The sequence below is a fragment of the Strix aluco genome, chromosome Z (assembly GCF_031877795.1).
Source record: "Strix aluco isolate bStrAlu1 chromosome Z, bStrAlu1.hap1, whole genome shotgun sequence".
Classification (NCBI taxonomy): Eukaryota; Metazoa; Chordata; class Aves; order Strigiformes; family Strigidae; genus Strix; species Strix aluco.
The window spans coordinates 63,952,117-63,959,255 of NC_133971.1; positions in this window are offsets into that span (position 1 = coordinate 63,952,117).

Consider the following 7,139-nt stretch of genomic DNA (forward strand, 5'->3'; position numbering starts at 1 on the left):
CATGTATTTGATACAGATCAAACTTAAAATACTATGCAGTAGCTTTGTTGTGAACAATGTATTGACCCACTGTGTCAAATTCTCTTCTATTCCATCAAGAATTCTCTGAGTTTTAAGTGTTCATGTGAAAAGGCTTAGTTTGAGTATCTGTAGGTTCATGCCTTACATCTTGTGCAGTTGAGACAATTTTATAGGACGGTCTCCTAATGGAAGAAAGCACTTTTCTCATCTAACAGGATACTAGAGGAAACATGTTTCTTTTCAGCTTGGCAACAAAAAAAAGTATAGCTGTTGCCCTTTTGTATGCTAAAAATGGATTAAAATTATGTTTTCTGGTGAGAAAATTAGTAGATAAGAGATACCTGCTTAATTAAACTCTCTTGACTGACTACAGTTACCAAACTGGGGCAGGCTGTGAAAAGAATGGCATTTAACCACAGTGAGAAGCACCCTAATTTATTTTTTCCTCAAGTATCAAACAGAGAGCTGTTCTGCTTGCTTTTACAATAGACCACACGTGAATGCATAGTACTTAGGGATCAGTTTCATGATCTAATTCTTACAGTTGCAGGAACAACTGTTGAAAATAAGTGGTGATTGTTCCATGAGTTCTTGGAAAAGTGCAGGAAGTTGTATTTTGTGTAAGGAAGAGTATCTTGACCAGTAGTGGGATTCTGAAATAGCTATGCCATCCAACAACAGGTAGAAAACAGTATCTTGCAGAGCAACAGGTTTAGAAAGTCTTCCCAGACAGGCAAACAGTTATCCTGCAATCAATGGTGTAGTTGAGATGTTGCTATGGGATTAGTATCATTATGCATGTACAAGGCAGATACTGCAATTTGGTTTTTGACAAAATCTATTAAAAACAAAAGTGAAGAGGAAAGGACAGGGGAATATTTGTTTTTAATGTACTAGGAGCTACCGTAATCAATAATCGCACTGTTACATGATTCTTTTCATCTGTGGATCTCATAGTATTTATAAAATGCACATCCCAATACTTAGAAGGTTGTAAGTATTGTAATGTAAGCATTATAAGCTCTGTCTGTCCTATGTAGATATAATCCTTTGAATCTGCAGAGCTTATTTTCTTGGACATTGCAGCTTAGTAATACCGGACATAAAAAATTTCTTCTTAAATTGATAAAACTAAGAAATTAAAGTTATCACTGGGGATAAGGTGGTTTGGTTTTGGTTTTTTGAAGTGCTGCAAATCCTATGAATCTGTAAGGGCAGGTTCTCTTACCATCAGTGACAGCAAAATTACTAAGTGAGTAACTTTGAACTTTGGGACTGAGCTCCCAATTTCTTCTTGCTTTCTGGGTTCTTAGGTGCAAACAAGAAACAAAAGCTGTTGCCTGCAGATGCCATGGCTGACTTCAGGTGCATTTTGGAGCTTGTTTCTGGTTCTGATTAGCTGTATAGGAATCCATCCATGGTGGGAACAGTAGTTTTGCAGTAGGAAGCTGTGGAAGACCTATCTGATGGTGAAGTATGTAGCACAAAGCTGAGGAGGGAGGGAGAGTTATAAGCCTAATTTAAGATGGTATAGAGTAAAATTATAAGGTTGAGGAGTTGAATCTGTATTTTGGGGACTAAGAGTGTGAAGTAAAGGGGGTTGGAAACGTGTGGGTCGGAGCTGGTGCAAAATCCAGCCACTCTTGATGATGGTATGTGTTGGCATATTTTCCCTTGCCTCTGTAACTGTCCGAAATAACTTTGAAAGTCACTGCATTAGCGACTTTGCTTTTCTTACTTGTTCTCGGAGGGCTGTCTGATACTGAGTGGGAAATGGTTGAACATATGCTTTTGCAGATTAGATTGGTACACTAAAACAGAATAAAGACTAGCTGTTATCTGATGCACATGAAGCAGTACTAGCAAAGTCCGTAGAATACTTGAATAAGGTCATGTGTGTGAATGCACACAGTTTCAGACAAAAGAAACAAAAACAGTGCTAAATTTTCTTAGGTCTATTTCTAGTTGTAAAGTTTCTCCTAGTACGAGAGGGAAAGTTTTGTCATTTTGCCTGCAAAAGGCCTTTGTAACATTTTTGAATGATCTATTTAATTTGCTTTGCTAATCTTAGTTATCTCTCACTGCATCCTGTTTATATTACCTGTTTGCTCTCTGTTTTGGTGATGTGGAAGCCCACCTCTACATTTCTGTTGAATGGAACAAGACTGGTTTTAGTCAAGCTCTCAATTCTTTGGTAGTTTAAATCAGTGTTGTTTCACTAACATAAGTGGAAACACAGCCGTTCATGCAGACTGATGAGGTAGACCCATGTTTTCATGATTTTGATTTGGTTTCATTTAAAGACAGCAGGTCACAAGATACTTTTCAGAGTTCTGCAGAACTGGATAATACCAAACCGTTGCTCCCATACAATTAATTGAATAGGAAAAAATGTTTTCTTTGCAGTTTGTTTTGACTTTTGAGTTAAGGCGAAACCAAAACAAACTGGGTTTGAATCCACAGATAAAAAAGTGGAATGAAACCCACAGAAATCTAAGCTTGCAAATGTCTCATAGTTTTGGGAACTGAAAGAGACTTCATATGCTGCCCAGTATTTTACAGCTTCAGAAATTAATCTGGATACTCATTGGCTGTGATCAAAACCACCTTTCTAGTTAGTGCTAGCTGAACACTTTTGTGAGAGCAGATCTCTCCAGTCAGTGTTGACACATGTTTTCAGGATGAAGTTGAGCAGAACATCCTGCCTCTGCCAATATAACATCCTTCTAACTGTGAAGTTGCCTAATTACCTTTAAATTTAGTTTTTAAAAGACAGACATATTTCTGCTGAATTTTTTGAAGCCATTCAAAGCACCTACTCAGAAAATCGCTACTTATAGAGGAAATTCCAGTAAATTCCTAGTAGACTGGTATGAATAAAACAGTTACAATAATATAGTTTCAGTGTATATCTTTTTATTTACATATGTTTGTATAGGGAGGGGGAAGCGTTTCTCGGTAAAGAATGTAATTCTGCACATCTTCAATGCATTAGGCACTGTAGGAAAACAGCTCAGAGGCAGGAAACATACCAGTTGTCTAAGCAATCGTAAATGCCATAAGGTTTTGTACTCTCTACCGAGGTATCTACATACAAGTGCGTGTTGCTTGCAAAAGTATCAGAACAAGAAGAAGCAGTATCTGTCCATGTATTTATTTATAGTCATCCCATTGTGTTTGAGTACCCTCACACATTAAAGACTTTATTTCTTTATCTCTTACTTTACTCAATGAAGATGTAATATTAATGAGAAGTTATAATTGAAAGAATCCAAATGTTTGACATTTCTCTAATGGGATGTGGGGCTGTTTGCTGAGCAAGCTAGAGAACTGTATATGCAACAGCAACCCCTTTCAATCTGACTATGCCAGTGTTTTGGTGATGGCAAGTTCCCATGGAGCAAATGCTTGTGTTTGCTTCATTCCTTCTTTACATGCATTTAGCTCTATTCATATGACAGCCTTAGTGCTGTACTTCTATATGAATTTTTTGGGTTGCACATGCGACATACTGGGCTGAAAGCATTTAAATTTTGGATGTGTAATCCCTCACTGTGTAATTTCTTCTGTGTACTCCTCTAAAAGGGAGATGAGCTAGTCTGAAAGCAGTCCTGTAATCATCCACTCCAGGGATACCAATGCCAAGAAAGCAAGGGAGAACACAAGAGGTGCCAGACCTCTGTGTCAGAGGTCGCAGCTGGTGCAGCTGTATGTGTACCTGGTGTGCTGAACATGAATGCTTGCATAAATCTGCTGTGTTCTGCTCCAGCCAAAGCTAAGGGCAGAAGGTTTTACATCGGCTTTTGTGTGGATGTTGGTGTTATTTCACAAGCACAGCTGATGAAAACTTCAAAATGAAGATAACGTAAGGCATGATGAATTTTAATTCTCTTCGCCTAGTTTCATTGGCTTTCTTCCATTTTAGGGAAGTCCTACTGCTGTGGTAGGCCTGTCATCCTCTCCCTGGATGCTGTTGGGGACCTCTTGATTCCTCCAGCCTTTGACAGTGTTTCACTCTACCCTTACTCTTTGAAGAACAACTCGACACCTCTGTCAAAGCTGCATGCTCTTTTGGTCCTCTGCCTTTGCCTTCAGCATCTAACATCAGTGAGGAGGGCTGATCTGACAGTCACAGATAGAGGCGTACTGCTTCAGGTTGCCCTGATGTTGTGTTTCTGTGTGATTTTTATTTTCATGTAGTTGAGGAGGTCTTCATATACAGCAAGGAACCAGCACTGGTTGGTAAGAGTAAGAGCAGGACATGCAGCTGAGTGGTGATTTCATATGGAGGAGGACAGTGTTCATGCAGTAACCACCACAGTAGAGTATGCACAAGAGACAGTGTGATGCTCTAGTCTAAGATATGTTTGATTTCAAAACCTCATTTTTGGAAAGTTTTTTCACGCATTTTCTGCTGGTGTTTGGCTCCCATGCTTCAAACCTTCCAAGTGAGCAAGTAGATAAAACCTGAGGATTTCCAGAGCTGATGCATTTAGATCTGTAGATAGTTTTTGCACCATATTCTTTATTTCAATTATCAAAAATATAAGCAGAAAAACTGATTTTTTGGTGTTTTTTGCATGATTCTTGTATCATTCTTGAAAAATAGAGGTGGAAGAAAGGGTCAAATTGTGGTTTTGTTTTGTTGTTGAGTTACAGCTCAACTAGATCGCCAGCAGAACTAACAACTATACATACTGCAGGTCATATCAGCTGCAGAGTCAAAGCACTCTTTTGTGAACTAAATCCTGGTAAATCCGAAAGTATAAATGGGTTCAAACAGAGACTAATGGAGAAGTATGAAATGCCATTAATCATAAAGATGCAGATACAACTGTATCTTTAATCTACATCTGCTAGAAAATGGAAAGCTTTAGCACAAGAAGCATCATTGTGTGCTGAGTGGTTCTTGTGTTATTTTGTTAAGAGTCTGCTGCTGACCAGTGTCAGAAATAGGATGTGTAGCTGGGACAGCATGGTTGTTGTGGTCTTGCATGTTGCAAGAGATCTGCTGACAAAATCCTCTAAGACCCTCTAGAGAGGTTGACTAAGAAAATGGGTTTTCAAGTATTTCTCCATAATTTTCTTAAAAACTAGAAATCAAATATTCATCCAGCCTATATTCTGGTTGTTATTCATGAGTGACTAAGAAACTAATAGGTATTTGTTTTCTTCAACTCTACCACACTCTACTGAGCAATATCTGTATCTGCATGACCACATACTCTGGTGTACTCTCATTTATTTCTCTCCTTTCTTCTGAAAACAAATGCCTCCTGGCGTCCTCCTTATGTTGGCGTCCTCCCTTTTGCCTGCTACTATCAAGTTCCCCACACCTGAAATACTTGAGTTTTACTGCTGTGTACCAAATAGCCTGATGCTTTCCATTCATTCCTTTTCTTGCTTGTCTGACAAGATAGTGAGAAAGCAACTAAGTAAAAGAAGAAATCGGCACCCCAAAATCTGCATCCTAGGTTGTGTCGGATTCCCCCTGGATCCCAGATTCCTGCAGCGTTGCACTGTGGGTGGAGATTCAGTGGTGGACTGGAAAGCAGCCTTATTACCAGAGGATCAGGTAAAGAAATGTTTCTTATTTTCAGTGAGATTTTGGAGGATGAACTCCAGGAGGCAATCCTGCTCTACTCATTTTATTGTGGAGGGGAATATTTTGAGCACATCTGCTGTACAACAAATCCAGATCTCAATTTTCAGCAGTGCCAGTTCCCTAAACTGGCCTAAATTGCAATCATTACAGACTTGTCTTGTGGTGTCTGTTACTGGCTCAGTAAGCAGAGAAAAAAATTGTCCAGGCCTAGTAAACTATCACTAAAATAAATGTTTATGGACCTATGTCCATTGGATAGGACTGCTAAAAGAAAAAGTATCAGCATGCATTCAGCAAGTATCAGAATAAGTAAAGCATGGTATAAAATAAAATTAGGATATATGAAGGGCTGGTAAGAAGCACAGGTAAGCAGTCTGAGTTTGGTAACTTGACAAGAGGCTTTGTGGTGGAAGAAAGAAATGTGGAAGAGCTGAGGGAGGGCATGAAAAAGGGTCAAGTGACTTTGGATGTAAGAAATCAGGTCAGGGGTAGTCTAGGTGTGAGAGATGAGAAACCAGGCCTAAGAAAAACAGCCTGAGAAAGCAAAAGTTGAGGCTGATCGAAGGAAAGCCTTAAACACTCGCAAGAAAAAACTGAGTCACAGGGTGGATAGTGTGGAGGTTGAAGCTGGTAAGGCTGCCCAAATAACACAAGATGCAGCTGGAAGAGGGAGCCCTGTGGAGACAGGACGGCTCTGCTCTGGTGCACCTGACCAAAACTTCAAGGGCCATTTGTCCGGTGAATGACCTTTGCTTCATTATCCACAAAATGCATATTAAAGTTAACACCCCTCAATATGCTAATGAAGGCTAACATGATCATGCTAATTACATCATCCCATGACACACCTTACCCCTCCCCATACATGGAATATGTAGGTATGTGTGTCGACCTAGGGGATGGACCCAACGAAAGTGTGTATAAATCAAGGCGGGGGAAAGAAAGGGGGGGGCCTGGAGAGTACAGTGAAGCAAAGAAGACGGATGCAAGTGAAAAAGACAGATGCCTTCTGGAACCCTCGCTGACAGGATCAACACGGAAACGCAGATGGTGATCTGTATTTCCCCATTCCCTCTATCTCCCTCTTTTCCCTTTCCCATTAAGAAATGCAAGGCATATTGTATTGCTTGCCACAACTTGCTCTATACTTAGCCAATTATCATGTGTTCAATTAGTACATTGTGGGTAGTTAATAAATGTTTGGACTTTGAGACTTGTTGTCTGCTCCGTTGGGGATTTGCGAATCTGAGTCACTTGTCTCCCTCGTCTGAGTGGGATGTGACACTAGGCTGACACTAGGTGAAGCAGAGGAAAAGTGTGTATTGCCTAATCTCACTGAAGTTTGGTAACACCACCTCCCCTTTGCATGTGCAGACTCAAACCCACAGAATAGCTGTTGGAAAGGGGGAGGCAGGGGGAGAAGGACAGACAGCAGGAGAACTAGTCAGGGATCCCTGTCTGGGAAGCTGGTGTGATGAACACTGCCATTGTTCTGTTGGAACATAGGACCATA